We start from the raw sequence: 17,189 nt of genomic DNA on the forward strand, positions 1-17,189 counted from the left end.
ATGCATTCACCAAATATAGTTTTACAAAAATTATCTACCTTATGGTAATTAAGTACATAATAGTTTCCCTTATTCAGTATATATGAAATCTATTTTTTAAAAGTACACATTAACACATTGATTTGTTTTTATAGCTCCAGCTCCACCTGTACGTTATATTACTAATACTGAAAGCAAAGAGTCTAAACAAGAAATTACAGATGGTAATAATATATATCTAATTCATGTACTTGTGTGTTTTGATTGTGAAAAGTTTCTTTATTCTAGAGACAAGAAACTCATTAGTAAAAGTTGAAATTCAAGGCTTGCACGAATATTTCAAAGTTCTGGAAAACATCATTACTAGACAATCTCAAGTTATCATGTCTACCATTACATGTAAAGAACCTTCAGTTCAATCAGATCTGGTGAGTACTTTCCAATGTCATCAGTTTCCTAGTAGAAGACCTATTAGTATGCCAGTTATTGTTGCCATGGATACTTTCAGTACTCGCGACAAGTGGTTCAGTCCTTCCTTTAAATCACACATCAAGGATACAATCTTTGTTTTTAGTGTCACTAAAGTCCAGATCAAAGGAGGATGTAACAGATGTCTTGAGCTTCAATCTTATATTCTTCCTGGACTTGATGATGATCATTTATCATGGCCATTTGAAGGACTTATCATAGTTAAAAACTCAATCAACTTGATAGTCACGAGGCAATCATACATACATGTTTGAATATGATCAAGATAATTACGAGGGAATGAGAGTGTTGTCGCAATCGAGAGAGAAAATTAACCCAAACATATAGTAGTTTCTTCACCTCTCTTACTGTCTGAACTCGACGAGAACAAAGAGAAGAACTGTCAATATTTAGTAGACGATTGCCTCAAATTTTAGTGTAAACCTGCATCTTAAATTGTGTTTTGTAGTTTTTTGTAGCTTATAATAAGTAATTAATTTTTTTGTAGATATTGTTATTTAATAATTACAAAATATTTGTCTAGTTGGTTGTTTTCACACAGAACGCTCGTATAATTTTTATTAGCTCCTGATATTGATTGTAGATACCTTCAGTACTTATGATAATTGGTTCAGTCCTTTTAGTGGACAGATTCCTAAACTTTTTTAGTTTTAATACTGCTATGGAGTCAGACTCAACTTGTCTATTTTAACTACAAAATACTTATTCATGTTTGATGGAGTGTTTACATAGAGGGACTTCTATAATATTATAATAGTTGTGGATATCTCAAGATACCTTTGGTCATACTATGGATTGCAATGGAAACTGCTCTAGACATCCATTTTAAACGCAGTTTCTCATTACCTAAAGTGAACATAAAACATTTCATCTATAATACATTGTGTTTTAAAATGTGTCTAAAAGCAATGTTATGGCACAGAACGCGCGTATCTTTACGTAAATCCTATTATGTATTTATCTTATTACGGTACATGCCACTCCCCCTAGTACCCACGTGGTTTGTTGTCTAACAAATGGTGTCATTTGTTAATGCCTTTTCTACTGTACTCTCGCGATTGACAATTCCACAGACTTCATCTGTTGTTAGTTCATATAGTAGAAGTTTTATAGTAGCTATTAGCTATTTTTATATCTGTTAATTTAGGAGTAGCAGTTTCTGAGGCAGTGATAGCATTGCCCTTTTGTATCTTGCTACAAAGTCTTTCAAAATGTCCTAGGTATAACTGTGGATGCCATCAGTGAGTTAAGTAATGTTTTCAGTATACTCTGAGCCATCACTGAGATCATCAAATATACTCACAGGATTTGATGCCAAATTGATTGATAAATACATTAGAGGGCAATAATTTGTCAATGGAGTATAACATTCTTGTTTTAAGAAACTAGCCTTCAATCCAGTAGTACTTGATATCATAGTAGATCACTAATGAGCTTTAATGTAGATATAATCATAGCCACTAAAGATTAGTTTGTATTATTTACTGTACAGGATTCGACCAGAGAGTAGAGATGAGCAATAAGGCTGGAGGCATTGTCAAAAGGCTAGGTTAGATATCCTTTAATTACTTAATTAATAATAACTAATAACTACAGGAGCTGATCATGAACTGGTAACTCTGAAATGGCCAGAGGGTCTTTCCCACTCATGGAAGAATTCAAATGGCAATGTCGTGATAAGCGTTATCAATCATTACTTGATATATGTACTAAGAGGAGTCTTAAAGTATTATTAATAGGACATCATCAAATGATCATTAGTAAAGATAGATTGATGGATGATGGATCAATAGATAGAATGGATGGATGGATAAACAGATTTATAGGTGATAATGACTGTTGACATGTTTTTGATTTTTCAATTTTTAATTTCTTTTTATTAGAGACAGCGTGTATCGTTTAGCAAGAAACAGTAGATTTGATGGTCTTGCTGGTATCCTACCTGTTGTACAATTTGATTACAATCCTCATGTCACTATCTACAGACCTTTACTTGACTTTAACAAAGTATGTATTGTAATCTAATGTCTTTATAAACTAGTTATGATAGGACTTGTTAAGACAAGTTTGTATAGATAATAACTTAACTTGGATTGAAGACCCAACCAATTCTCATCCTGGTGTTTTGGCGTAATGTTATCAGACAAGTCATGAATGATTATCCTCATTTACAAGAGGGAATTGTTGATTTTAGTAAGACATGTGCTAATGCAAGAAGAAAAAGCTGAAAATGAAGGTAAATATATAGAGTAAGAAATAATGTAGATGTGTTTTTTTCACTGGAATTTAATTTTTACAAAGAGAACGAATATGTGAAAATTGAATTATAGGAAAGTGATTGAATATTGAATTATAGGAAGTGATTGAATATTAAATTATAGGAAGTGATTGAAAATATGAATCATGTGTAAATTGCTAACATGAATTATTTGAAACAAAATGTTTGTAAATTATAAACTATTAATAACTTAGAGTGGTCTGGAGTATGAACACAGACACACTATAAAGATTTACATATACCACTAGTTAAATAATGGTATTATATTAACAAAAGATACAAAAGCAATAGCTATAATATAATAATACAGTTCTATGTTAATTTTAATCTTTACATTTGTTCTCCTAGTTGTCAAGCTTTGGATAAAGGGACAAAGATAAACACGGAGGGAATATGGTCATGTTCTCGTTAACTAATAATACGTTTCTTTCAACTCTCTCGTCCAGTAGCTCTTAGATTACTACAACGTGATAATGCAGTATGTTACTGGAACATTTAAATCATTTCGTAGCAAGACTATGAATCAGTTATTACAACTACTTTGAAGATGGTCGTTATGATGTCGGAAATTTTAACATTGCCAATTGTATTGTCTTTCCTGTCAATGAGAGTTGTTTTTTGTATTGCTCGTCATAAACCTCCCAAATATGAAAAAGCGATAATTCAAGTTTACCTAACACCTATCAAGATTGGAGAGATGGTCAATTGGGATAATCGTTTTAATATAACACTCTCCTATTTTGTCACAAGGTCGTCAATCATTGAACAAGAAACCTAATTGTCCTCCAAACATTTTATATTCGTCATTTGCTTGATCGAGGATAGTCAACTTTTTCAAAGGGTGTGTCGAAAAGATTCGTTAGTATCAAATTGCCTCAGGTATTAAATAGTGGAGGTCTCCAGTGATTGTAGATGATTAATGAATCATGTTGTATTGATACCACATTTCAAGTATTGACAAATCATATGGAATCACTTGTACATGTAATTTAAACAAAAGAGAGCACTTAAAGAATGGATCAAATTACCAACCCATCAACTAAGTAGTATTATTATTAATTGTATGATATCTCATTTTCCATCACGTATTTCTAAAGATATTTTTGGTGGCAGTTTTTAGTTTTGTTATGATGTAAGCTAGTTAAATTGCATGTAGCCTGCCTTTTAAGAGGACAACTATGGCACCATTTAAGCATGGCTAGCCAGTCTATATAACCAGTTGTAAGTGCTGTAAATTGTTATAGTAAGACTAGTTACAAACTGAACAACACTTACTAGATACATCATTAGTATTTGTTTTGCTATTTAGTGTAAACATATAAAATTTGAACTCCATCTGTTGATGAAGAGGTTGGTCTAGTAGAATACACACAACATCTGTCACGTGGGGTATATGAATAATTGTCTTGTTGATTAACAATAGTTGGAAACCAAAGCAAAATTTTATTTTATAGGGGGGGTGGAATAATAACAACAACTTAATAAACGTATATAAAACAAGACTCACGTGATATATGAAGAAAGAATACATCATATTAGTTTAAATATAGTAGTGTCAGTATAGCTGGTTACTGTGAATTAGTCCAATTTATGTTAATATCATTTTATTTTAAGGATAATAGCTCATTAAAATCTTCCGAGGTTTCCTCTACTGTATCACCTGTTAAAGCTCTGACAACACTTCTTCCTCTTTTCGTGCCAACACCTAGACTCAAATTTCTAAAATAAAATATGTGTACAAGTTAGAGAGCTAGCATGATTATTTTGAGCTTACCGTTTTATATTTTCCAAACATCCTCAAGTTATAAGCTATCAAATGCTGTAAGTTCTTACAAATCCTGGACATCTACTAATAACACACCAATTTGTATATGCCTGTTTAGAGGAATGTTGTGTTGAGCGAATCTGGAACAAACTTAAATGTATAATGTGATTTGTAATTGTCCCTTGGTCTGACTGTAGTTTGATTGTGTTTGTTTTCAACTATGACCAACTAATTGAACAGTAGTCTCTTGTGTATTGTCATTATAATGAAAATACACAATAGTTGACAAAGAACTGCAACTTCTTCTGGTTGGTAGCATTTTTTGTGAAGTAATTCAAGCATAATGCTGGTGGAGTGTTCTGGCTTGTATGAGTCATCGAGTAGTAGTATAATTCCTTAGAATCTTTAGATTTGGTGTCTTGGAAATTGTTGCAAAGTTAGTGTAATTTTTTGTGTGTAGAATCTCAATGAAACAGCCATAGTGATATATAACGATCTAATTCCAAGGGAACAAAGAATAGAGTGATGCCGTATTTGAATATATTTAAAATTCCATGTGACAATGAAATAATTCTCTCTCACACTATAATATTATTGCATTATTTGTGTCTCAGTATAGTAAAAATTACTATTTACTTATCTGTTCCATTACCACTAGTAATATTATGCTAACAAGGAAGATCACTCACCAAAAGATCACAAAGAGGGTCAGGAATTAGTGCTCACTAATTAGAGATAGTGAATGCAAACCAACACTGGCTACTGGTGGAGATGATTGGGGACGAAGTGACGTATCTTCGTAAGAAGACACCAAATCTGCTGAAACTAGATCGAAAAAGTAAGGACTAGCTGTAAGTTTAAAAGAATTTATTAATGAAGCTGTTTACTAAAATATATAACAAAACCATGATTATTATTGTTATTTTTCACAGGCTGGCAACCAAGCTCAAAGAAGAGGGGAACAAATTGATACATCTAAAAAAATGTGAGTAAATTTTACTAAGCTATTATTTTATTTTACAATAGATTCTGCTGGTAGACAAATAAACAAAAAGTTGCCCAGAAAAGATACTGCTAGACCTTGAGCGATGGAAACAGAGGAACTAAGACGTAAGTGATCAATTGACTTACGGTATATAAAATGTTATTAGTATCTAGAATTGACACGACGGAGATGTGGCGTGCCGGTTTTCTCACGACCTTGGAGCGGGCTCTGCAACACAGCTAGAAACAGCCAAAGGAATGACACCCAAAAAGATCGGCTTAGCAACAGTAAGTGAGAAATGATAGTAAGATTGTTTGTATCTTTATTGATTTTCATGGAATTTTATTACCAACATTTTAATATCTCAATGTCTTTAAGAACAAATATTGTTATTTTCACTGTGTGAGGTAGAGATTAATGACCAAAATAATTTTACTGAATTGGTTCTGAAGTGATTTGTTTTTGAAATTTGCAATGTAATGAATTCTTGTTAAGAAACACAATTAATTAAATTGTAGGTTATGGTATTAAATTTTGGCAATAGAATTTGCAAAAAAGTTGTCAATTAGATTATCAATTTTAACCCTTTCCAATAATCTCACTACAAGGATTTTATAAACTACTCAATGTGGTACACAACGTCATTAGCGACACATTAAGATTTTGTATACTAAGAAATCCAGACCCACCTCATGCTGGAAGAGGTGATAGTCAGTGGACCTAGATTATAGGTTATATAAAACTTAAAATATACATATGATTACTATAACAATTGAGAATGTTATTTAAAAAGTTTGAATACAGTATTGATCCATCAAACTATACGGAAAGTAGTGGTGGCTTTCAAGTGATCATTTATGTTTCAATTATGCTAAATAATACATTTATGTTTAGGTTTGTATATAAAATAATTATTATATATAACTATTTTTTGTACTACAAAATCTCTTTGTTGGTTAATGGGGACACATAATTAGGTATTGACAGAGTTTAAGCATTCACCACATTCAAATGTCTTTTGATTATTATGTTTTGTTCTCCTTTTAGAGAATCAATGAGAAGCCTCAAAGTAGTCAATGGACTATGAAAGTGGCCGTGGCTATACACTAACCAAACCAAATAATATCAAAGTGTAGAGAGAGCTGTTAGGTCGAGGACATCTGTCATCTGTGTGTTTAACTTCCATATATAAAGTGTCAAAAGGGAGTTCCCCCGTGACAGTTGTATTGTTCTCTCCCTTTACACTTAGGGAGTGAAGTTAAGAGGAAGAAGATACTTGGTAGTCCTCTTTAATCCACCAAGTGCTAAGAGAAATAAAAACTGTGTGTACAGTTACTGTATCATAGTTGAATTTTTCTCTAGAGTAGGTTTTTGAATAATAAAAATGACATGTGTATATGTTCCTTGCTCTTCTTAATTTTATCTGTTCTTTTTTGTTATTCAAAAATCAACTTTTAATAATAACTCTCATGAGATTGAACTGAAAATCATATGATTAACTGAAAAGTGTTATTAATTGCAGGGTAATTGTCTCTGCTGTGATGACTTTGCTGTTGCTTGCCCTGTGCTAGCTCTTTTCTTGTAGCATCTGTAGTAGCGCAGTGTCTAACCTCTTGGAGGGGAGTTTACATACCTGACCACGACCCACGAATGAAACAATTTTTAACGGGAAAGCTACGAGTAGACATTTAAAATAGAAATGGATGACATCATTTAGTGTTATAAATAATGATAGTCAAGATTCTCGGTGCATTTGCCAACCATTCCTTGTAGTAAATATATGTATCACATTAACCAATATTGTAGTACTGTATTTATAATATCATATATTGTGTCTATTATGGTGTATTGTGCAATAGTATTAAACATGACCTATGATATGTGGGCAAGCTAGCACAAACACATAATCCTAATCAGGATGGCTTATCAAAGTTATCATATGACTCAGTATCCTGCTTGTCATCATAGACTAGAGTACATTCATGACTATGACTAGCACAATCCATTAAACCATGAGGTCATGTGGTTATGACATAATTATATGATTTATATTGTGGCAAGTGTATTAATGACAAAGTGTTGCTTTGTAATTATCATAGAACACAAATTAGTTATGGACTGGTTTTTAAGATGTGACCATTAATTCTCAGAGCTAGCTATGAACACTTATAATTATTATTTATATATATTCATATTATTGTAGCTCAATACTTACCATATGAGGGTATTTATTCGGATCCGGAAATACTGATATCTGTTAAATTAATATTTAGATCACTACAAAATGAACAGAAAATATATATCATAAATACTTTGGAATGAATTATAAATGTGTATAACTATTATTGTTATGCATTATATTGGGATGCTTCTGCATGTAAATATCATGATGATATTATGTAAATAAAACTGATCACTAGATGTTAAATCTAAATTTTAAATATAAAAACCACATGGAGTGCGTGTACTGCAAAATCTAGTCCATTACAAAAGCAACCTATTACATATGCATATTACAGAAGCCAACCTATTACATATGTGTGTATAAATTGGTACATGATCTACTTGAATGACGTGTGCCATGGACACTAAAGGAAGTGTAGAGAAAAGAAATATAACCCCATGCTTTGTGTAAATGTGTTAGACATTGTGTAATTGTAATCACATTAGTGTATTATAATTCTAATACAAACAATAATTAGAATAAATACGGTTGAAATGACTGTGCAGTCTAAAAGGGGGGAGTTGACAGCATCACGTGAGTAGGCCTATATAAACAAGGCGCTAGCTAAGAATTGCTATAGTATTAGCGCCAGAAAAAACTAGAAGTTTTGGATTAGTCGCCTTATTCTTTTATCAAGAAAGTTAAGAAATGCAAATTTTCGTGAAGACACTTACCGGAAAGACCCTCACCCTTGAGGTCGAGCCTTCTGAACAATCGAAAATGTCAAGGCTAAAATCCAAGATAAAGAAAAAAAAGGCATTCCACCAGACCAGCAACGTCTAATCTTTGATGGCAAGCAAGCTGGTAAGATGGACGCACACTCTCTGACTACAACATCCAAAAGGAGTCTACCCTCCATCTTGTTCTTCGTTGAGGGGAGGAATGCAAATCTTCGTTGAAGACACTTACCGGAAGACCACTCACTCACCTTGAGTGAACTTCTGACACCATTGAAAACGGCAAGGCTAAAATCCAAGACAAAGAAGGCATTCCACCGACCAGCAAAGTCTAATCTTTGCTGGGAAGCAGCTGGAAGATGGACGCAACACGGTATTGAACTACAACACTAAAAGGAGTATACCCTCATCTTGTTCTTCGTCTGAGGGAGGAATGCAAACTTCGTGAGACACTTACCGGAAAAGGACATCACCCCCTGAGGTCGAACCTTCTGACCACCATTTGAAAGTCAAGGCTAAAATCCAAGACAAAGAAGGCATTCACCAGACCAGCACACGTTAATCTTTGCTGGCAAGCAGCTGGAAGATGGACGACACACTTTCTGACTACACATCCAAAGGAGTCTACCCTACATCTTGTTCTTCGTCTGAGGGGAGGAATGCAAATCTTCGTGAGACACTACCGGAAAGACCACACCCTTGAGGTCGAACCTTCTGACACCATTTTGAAAAGTCAAGGCCAAAATCCAAGACAAGGAAGGCATCCCACCAACCACAAACGTCTAATCTTTGCTGGCAAGCAGCTGGAAGATGACGCACACACTCCTGACCTACAACATCCAAAGGAGTCTACCCTCCATCTTGTTCTTCGTCTGAGGGGAGAATGCAAATCTTTGTGAAAACACTTACCGTAAAGACCATCACCCTTGAAGTTGAACCTCAGACACAATTGAAACGTCAGGCTAAAATTCAAGACAAGGAAGGCATCCCACCAGACCAGCAACGTCTAATCTTTGGCTGGGAAGCGCTGAAGATGGACGCACACTTTCTGACTACAACATTCGAAGGAATCTACCCTCCATCTTGTTCTTCGTCTGAGGGGTGGCTTTTAAAAAGGCCAATGAAAGAAGACTTTGACTATTATAGTATTTAGTAGTAGTTGTAATTTCATTTATGCAAAACTGATTTGTGTTGTGCTTATCATAAAAAATATGTTTCTTCAACCTCAAGTCATTTTTCAATTCAACAATAATCTCTCCTTTCCTACGAGGGACTTAAAAAATGAGTAGAAGAGCTATAAGACAGATAGTGATATCAGACTGCACGTTTGTTATAAGATGATACTTACCGCATGATAGTTTTAAGAATACTTCAATAAAGTAACTCTCTATTGGGCATAAGCAAATAATACACTACAGTTCCGTAATCCGGTATGATAGAGACAAAAATAACACAGATAACCAATGAAAGAAAAACAGAAGTGCTCTAATAAAAGCCCAACGCAGGAAGCTTTCACCGCTAAACGAAACAAAACCACGCCCATACTGCCATGCTGTGGTGTATACCTACAGACTTAACTATAGATTGATGGAGGAATACAGAGCACCCTGTAGAACATCAAATGGTATCCTTACTCATGGAATGGAGGGTAAATTTATCATGATTATAATGAATGATCTATTAATTTATTGTTTGCCTATTATTAGAACCATATTAGCAATAGCTGGTGAAGACTTTCTGTCATCGCATCTGATACAAGGCTTAGTGAAGGATTTCAAATATACTCACGTGATTCTCCTAAAACCTATCAGCTGTATGTTGATATGCATCCCAATATGTGTGACAGAATCTAATGATTACTAGATCGAGAAGATGGTCTTAGTGTGCTGTGGTGTTCATGGTGATGTGTTTAACAGTGATAAAATACTTCAAGCCCAATGAAAGTGAGTGAGCAATTATATTATATTAAATGTATGAAACATCTTTTTCCAACAGATATACGATCACATTCATCAAAGAAATTAAGGTTAACAAAATATTACCAATAATAAAATTCCTTTTATTTCTATAGTTGTGAAGCCCTCGCACAATTGTTTAGCTCACTATGCTATATTCTCGAAGGTTTTTTTCCCTACTATACTTACAATATATTAGCAGACTGGATGTTAATGGTAACCCAAATACACAATACATGTAGTATATTATAACATTTGTAGGTAAAAGGGGTGGTCTTTAGTTTTGATCCTGTTTGGTCCCTATGAACGTGAAACCTATCGAGCAGGGGGAACAGCATCGGCCATGCTTCAACCGTTATTGATACTCAAGTAGCATATTTAATCAAACTGTGTTGAAAAGAAACCATAAGTATTGAGAAACGCTGTGCAGTTAGTGATGATGTTTTTTCACATCTGCTGCTGAGCGAGATATCCTATACGGTTGATGGCATTCAGATTAAGTAACATCATTACTGCTGACTGGTGTAGAGATTAAAGAAGTACCATTAAGAAAGGACTAAACCCTTGAATCATTGGACTAATTAATAATTATTCATATTCTAATTAAAAAGCGAAATGCCTAGAATGGAGTGTGCGGGCATGCACGAAAAGGTTTGAAATTTGCATAGAAAATGCAAATGGCGAGTACTCCGTTACTCGCATCATGGCTGAAATAATGATTTGTTTGTTAGCTTCAGAACGAAATGAGAAGTAATGCTGATTGTCTCTCACAACGAGCAAAAACTGACAATATATGGATATTATAAACGGTAAGTCTTACTTTGTCACTCATGAACGAGCTTCTCTTGCACCACAGCAACTGAAGGACTTTGCAATGTTTCCAGCCTGGCTATTTTGACTTCACTGGTAGAGCAAACATGGTCTACAACTTTATCTGTATTACTTAAGTCTGTAATATTAGTATTTTGTCTCCTTCACTAGTGATGACCTGTCATGTTTAATATACTACATAGTGATAACCCAACCTATTGTGTTTTCCAATTGGCGAAGGAGATACTAATGTATATTACTAACCATGGCATTAATATCTTCTAAAAAGTTAAAGTTATGAGTATATCATAATATTATAGGCTATATATGCTTCTGTAATTTTAACTCCTTTTTTCTGTTAAGGGAGGCTTGGAATAATACTTGGTCAAATGTCACAAGATGAAGCAAAAACAAATACATTGCATTTTGTAAGTAAGATTTATCCTGGTTGGCAAGATACACCAGTAACTATACATCAACTGTAAGTTGTGATATACGATGAATGTCTTAACTGTGCATAAACATTAGAATATTGCCATCTTCACCAGCTAGCGATGCTTGAGGTCCTGTAGTAAGTCGAATGGCTTGTGAAGAGAAGATGATATTTTCCAGACAGTCAGAAAACTTTGTTTGGATTGGTGTAGTGAGGGAGCAATAAAAAAAGTGGAAGAGTGTTTGAAGAAGACTGATGTTGATTATTAATGTAAAGACGAGGAGGTAAATTAAGGAATAGTCCATGAAAGAAATTTATATCTAGGCCTAGGATAGCATGACATTACTGAATGAGTACTGAGAAAACATGTTTGAAAAATTTACTCAGAGCCTTAAGCGATCATTACATACTTTCCCAAAATTTTATAATGAAAAGTTAATCCACACAAATGCTTTTTGTTAATTGCCATTTTTATACAAGTTTGTGATAAGCCACTCTTATGAAAGGAAAATGAGAAATGTGTTTATCATAAGCTTTTTAGGAGGATTCAATGAATCGATTCTTTGCAAAAACACAAGAAATATCAAGAGAAATCCCCCAATAGTTAGATATATTAATATTTAGAGGGTAATGGTCCCACTTCATTGGGCATGTGACTTCGTGGCAATATAGAGATAGTAAACTGTTTCAATATTGAATGGAGCTCAAATTACATTAAAGTAAGTATATATAATTTATATTGTATGTATCATTCATTATATAATTTGTATTAACAGGACAATGATGGACAGACTCCTTTACATTATGGTAAGCGTTGTGTTATTGTTATTTATCTATTCAATTAAATGGTAACATACATAATTTACATTAATTTTAATAATAATTTTTACAAAAAAAAACCACAACATCTGATCTATAAAATTAGTTATATTTTTCACATTAATAGACGTTTCCATTTTGAGTTGATTTTAAAAACATTATACCAATATGCAACCCTTAAGAATAAAACGCCAAAAATACATGTTGTTTACTGTAGTATCTAAGAATACCATTTTTTCTTTCACTGAAAGATTGCAGCAGCATTATTTGGTATTACTATTTATAATTCTTTGTTTCAATTCCTTTAACTATTCACATTGACCACACAACTAAAATCACGTGTACGTTTTTTAAATGTCCATGAATCTGAGCCGATTGATCACAGACAAGACATGTACAGTTCCTATAATGTAACTGTTCATGAACATGTATATATTATGACATGTTTTTTTATTGTTCTATTTTACCACTTCATGTGGTCATCGTGAAGTATGTAATGACATTTACTAAAACATGGTGCTGATCATACTTGTTTAGACAATAGTGGACAATCAGTCAAGATGATGTCTGTGAACCTAGTATTAAAGATGTATTTCAAAAACATAACAAAAACATAAAAATTCTTTAAAAATTTGTTAATTAAGAGAGTAACAATGCCATAAAAGGAATCATGATAGCCATGATAAAAGAAGAGATTAAATTAACATCATTATTACTTATATTCTCTGCCTGCTATGTGTTTTTGTATTCTTATCCCCCGGGGATGTGTTATTCTACCATATCTGAGCAGTTAGCCACTATGGGATTGTAGAGTAGCCCCTAGGACAGAGTCTACTGCAGAGCCCAGTAATCCAGCTAATGTTCCTAAAGGTATTACATCCATTGTGGAGTTAACTGTGCTCCTATTGAGTAATTCTCATCTAGTATTAGTATTCTCTGAGTGATATAAAAAATGAGACCAATCATTAAAGCCTCCGAGTGCACTAGCAATTAAACCAGGTAAAGAGACCCCTCCATTTGTACCTCTAGGTACGGGTCTGAGGGTTGTAATCAGTCTAGGACTGTGACTGAGAAACAGAACCAATTCTGATGCCCATGTATCACCACAGCAGCATGCTACAGCCCCAAGACATGCTAATACATACATTGTTGGTAGATGTATTGACATTGAGCTAATGACCAGAGGTTGTTCACCGACTCCAGATGAGTGAAGGTAAAGTAAAGAAGCTGAAACAGCCACACCCCCATTACAAAAAACCTGTTTCCAATTACGAGCAGTACCTGAAATAGTAATAAATACTGAATAATTTAAGATACAAATTATATTACTTATAATGACACCTTATTGCTACAGTAGACAATGGTTGTTTGTTTTACATTACCAACTACATGATGTACACTGTATAATGATCTTGTATTACCTGTGTCATTTAGTTCTTCAAATTTTGACTTTCTCTGCTTTCTTCCATTTGGTTAATTGTGATGAACTTATAAGAAGGCTATCATTATGGCAAAGAAACTACCACTGGCTAAGCTCAAATAACGCCCACTACAAATCTAGTTGACTTCCTGATACATCCAATGGACCCTTTTCATCAAATCCATACAAAGATATTAAGATTGGTGTTATGAAGCAGATTGTCCATCGAAGTGGTGATACAGTGTCTGCTCGATGGTCCATATCAGCCAATAGTCAATAAAATGACAGCAAATGTAAGCCATATCAAATAACATGTTTAGAATAGGCCATGTTATTTTAACGTTGTCTTAAAGGGTTAAATATTTTCTAGTAACCTGGAAGGAATTCACTTAAATTACATGTCTAATACTAGCAAGTGTAATTTACTAAATATTGAATATAAAGAACAAAGACAGGTTAGATCCATCATTATTACTTTTATGTCATATTTCCAGATTGGAAAGCTTGATTTCAAATAAGCCAGTCATTAAGATATGATTCAAGGATAAGTGCTGGATAGAACAGGATTTGATAACAAGATACCAGTTAGAAAAACAAGATGAGGACTGGTAAGAAGATAGTCTACTGAGCTAGATCCTACTATTTGCTGACATTCAGAAGGAGTTCAAGCAAAGGTCACCATCAGAACTTCAATTAGTTACAATAGTGGAACAAGGAAGTATAATATAATACTAATGAACAATCTCATCATTCAACATGTATTAGCTACACATTTGTAGATAAGAGGTATTGCTAAACAGCTTCTTTCCCTTTGTACAAGCAAAATATTAACAACCAATAAATTACAACTTCCTGCCATCATGCTAGTCAGAATCTGTGCATTGATATCTGATTTGTAACTGAAATTTAATCAACTATGACCTTGCTAGAGCCTTCTTACATATCAGCAAAGAAGAAGCTCTTCATGCACACTATTGTACTATATCAAACTGTATACTTAGTCTAGAATGCATAACAAAGATTAATAGTAAAATTAGTTGACCATATACACTCATTCTTAGGATGAAAATTTTCATTACAGTTTTTGTATTATATTTTAACCCTCATCACATGAGCCATGGTTATTTACAGTACTTGGTATTTGTGTTACCAGGGAATGTAATTTGAAACTGTTCTAACTCAAGCAATAATATTGTCTTAGCTATAAACTTCATATGACAATTGCAAGTTCATGAATTTGTTATAACTAAAAGACTACCAAATTAAGACAAAAACGTGTAAAGTCAGAAAGCCTTTGAAAAAAAAAACACAGACAAGGGACTGAAGAGTTGATTGCTCTAATAAAATTATTGCCTGTATCAAGTCTAAATATCTATATTAACTGAATAACAAAGAACAGAGCTTAAAGAACTGCTACATGATTATTGATGCTACTCCACATTATAGTTGTTACCACACATGGGCTATCATGGGTGTGCCATTTGTGTCATAATTAAATATTACAATAATGGAAGTGGTTCACTACTGGCTGTGCATCATACGTTCAAGTGATTTAGGGTTTACATTTTGGGGTGTGGTCTAGTAACATATAAAACTATACAACTGGTCATTACCACATGAAAGCTACTGCCCATTATTACAATATCACAAAACTGTATGCCATACTGGGCTATAGTTTAGCGCCAAGCATACTATTATTATAATCATTATAATAAACAGTCAATTATATCTAAGATTTTAAGTTATTCAAACAAGTTCTCACTGTTAACATGACACACTAACATCATTTTAATTTGACTGTTTTAGTTTTGTTGTAGAACACTCTGCACTTTATTGGCTTTTTATTGTATTTATGCTAGAAATTCACAATCAGTTTCCCTCTCTAATTTCTCAGTGGTAGTTATATGGATATCTAATAGAAAAAAAAGGAAAAAAATAACTACTTTTTTTATGATCTCAAAACGTGTTTTACAATCACAAAGAATTATAGATAAAGAAATAAAAAAAAGCAATAATTATTTTTATTATTTATAATAAAATATAATTTTATAATTAAATTTTATTAATATTTAAGTTTTCTTATGGCAATTGCAATGTAATATTTATTATAATCCGTTATTAAGAACTATTAATCAGTTGTTGTGTTTTTTTCTTTGATATAGCTAAGAACAAGAAAGAACTCTAACTGAAGTTGTTTGTTACAAAGACTGTTAATGGATATAACAACAGGTAAACAATACACAGCACTAACAACAGGCTATGGTAATTTGATGATTTGTTTTTAACTAAAAAAGGTAAAGGCCAATTTGGTTAGACTAATAGTTTTGCATGGTTGTAATTCCATTGGTTATTTCTCCAATATAATCTAGTCTAGTGAACTGGCCCCTTCAATAAGACAATCAGGAGCCTTTAATAAAGAAAAACAGAAAACAGAAGGAAGAAGAATATGAAGCACTCCAAGTGAATGTCTAAAGTTTCCCACACTAGTTATTTTATTACAGTTAACTTGGGATTTTGCTTCAATGTTTCTGTGGCTGTAGTTTTACTTGCTACCTCTGCAAGTACACTGCATACCGAAAACACCTTTTTATAGGTGTTTACTTAATGCTTCTGTTACTGATAGCTCTTTATCTTGAAATTAACTGTAGGTGTTCAAGGCACCAGTATAGTGCCACGACAACAATTGTTTCTTTGGTTTCGATCCAAGGTTTACTAAAGGAAACCCCAGGAGGTTTCTAGTAATGACTGAACAGAAACTTTAGTGTATAAATCAGGTGCATAAATTTCTTTGTTCTAATCCAAAGAAGTCCCAGGAGCTTTCTAATAATATAGATTACAAATATTATTGGAAGGATAACCACCAGCCAATATGGCTGGATACTGAATGAAATCGGCACTGTATTTGAAGGATAAACCAAATATGAGGAAAATGAAGATGATGTAGGCTCACATTTTGGACTCTAGAAGTATCTTTTTTACTATATGCCTTGTTTTCTAGTCTCTCTCCTATTACTGTGAGTAATGGTTGCATGTGCTTTCAATTGTTCCCAATTGTCTATTTTGTTTTTTATGGCTCATTCCATCACAAAAGTGGGATCTCTAAGTGATATAAGTGATACTCACAGTCAACAGGGTCAATCAAAATAAGTTGTGGTTATAATAAACAGACACAGCAATGTAATAATCCATACATTGTTATATTAGATAGTGCATCTAGTGGAAAATGTTATATTTTGTTAATAACTAAATGTACAATGAACGTAGTTATCTCCAGACATTTAAGTTAGTACTATCCTTACAACATGTATAATGTCTGTCTAATGGTAGAAATTGCTGACTGGAAAAAGATAAATTA

At 33.3% G+C, this 17,189-nt stretch overlaps 2 pseudogenes; both read left to right on the forward strand.

The window, feature by feature from the left end:
- The first annotated feature begins 8,368 nt into the window (after positions 1–8,368).
- LOC121391741 lies at positions 8,369–9,509 on the forward strand (annotated as a pseudogene).
- A 169-nt stretch (positions 9,510–9,678) lies between these two features.
- Positions 9,679–10,725, forward strand: LOC121391744 (annotated as a pseudogene).
- The last annotated feature ends 6,464 nt before the right edge of the window (positions 10,726–17,189 follow it).

This window comes from Gigantopelta aegis, unplaced genomic scaffold (assembly GCF_016097555.1).
Source record: "Gigantopelta aegis isolate Gae_Host unplaced genomic scaffold, Gae_host_genome ctg2918_pilon_pilon:::debris, whole genome shotgun sequence".
Classification (NCBI taxonomy): Eukaryota; Metazoa; Mollusca; class Gastropoda; order Neomphalida; family Peltospiridae; genus Gigantopelta; species Gigantopelta aegis.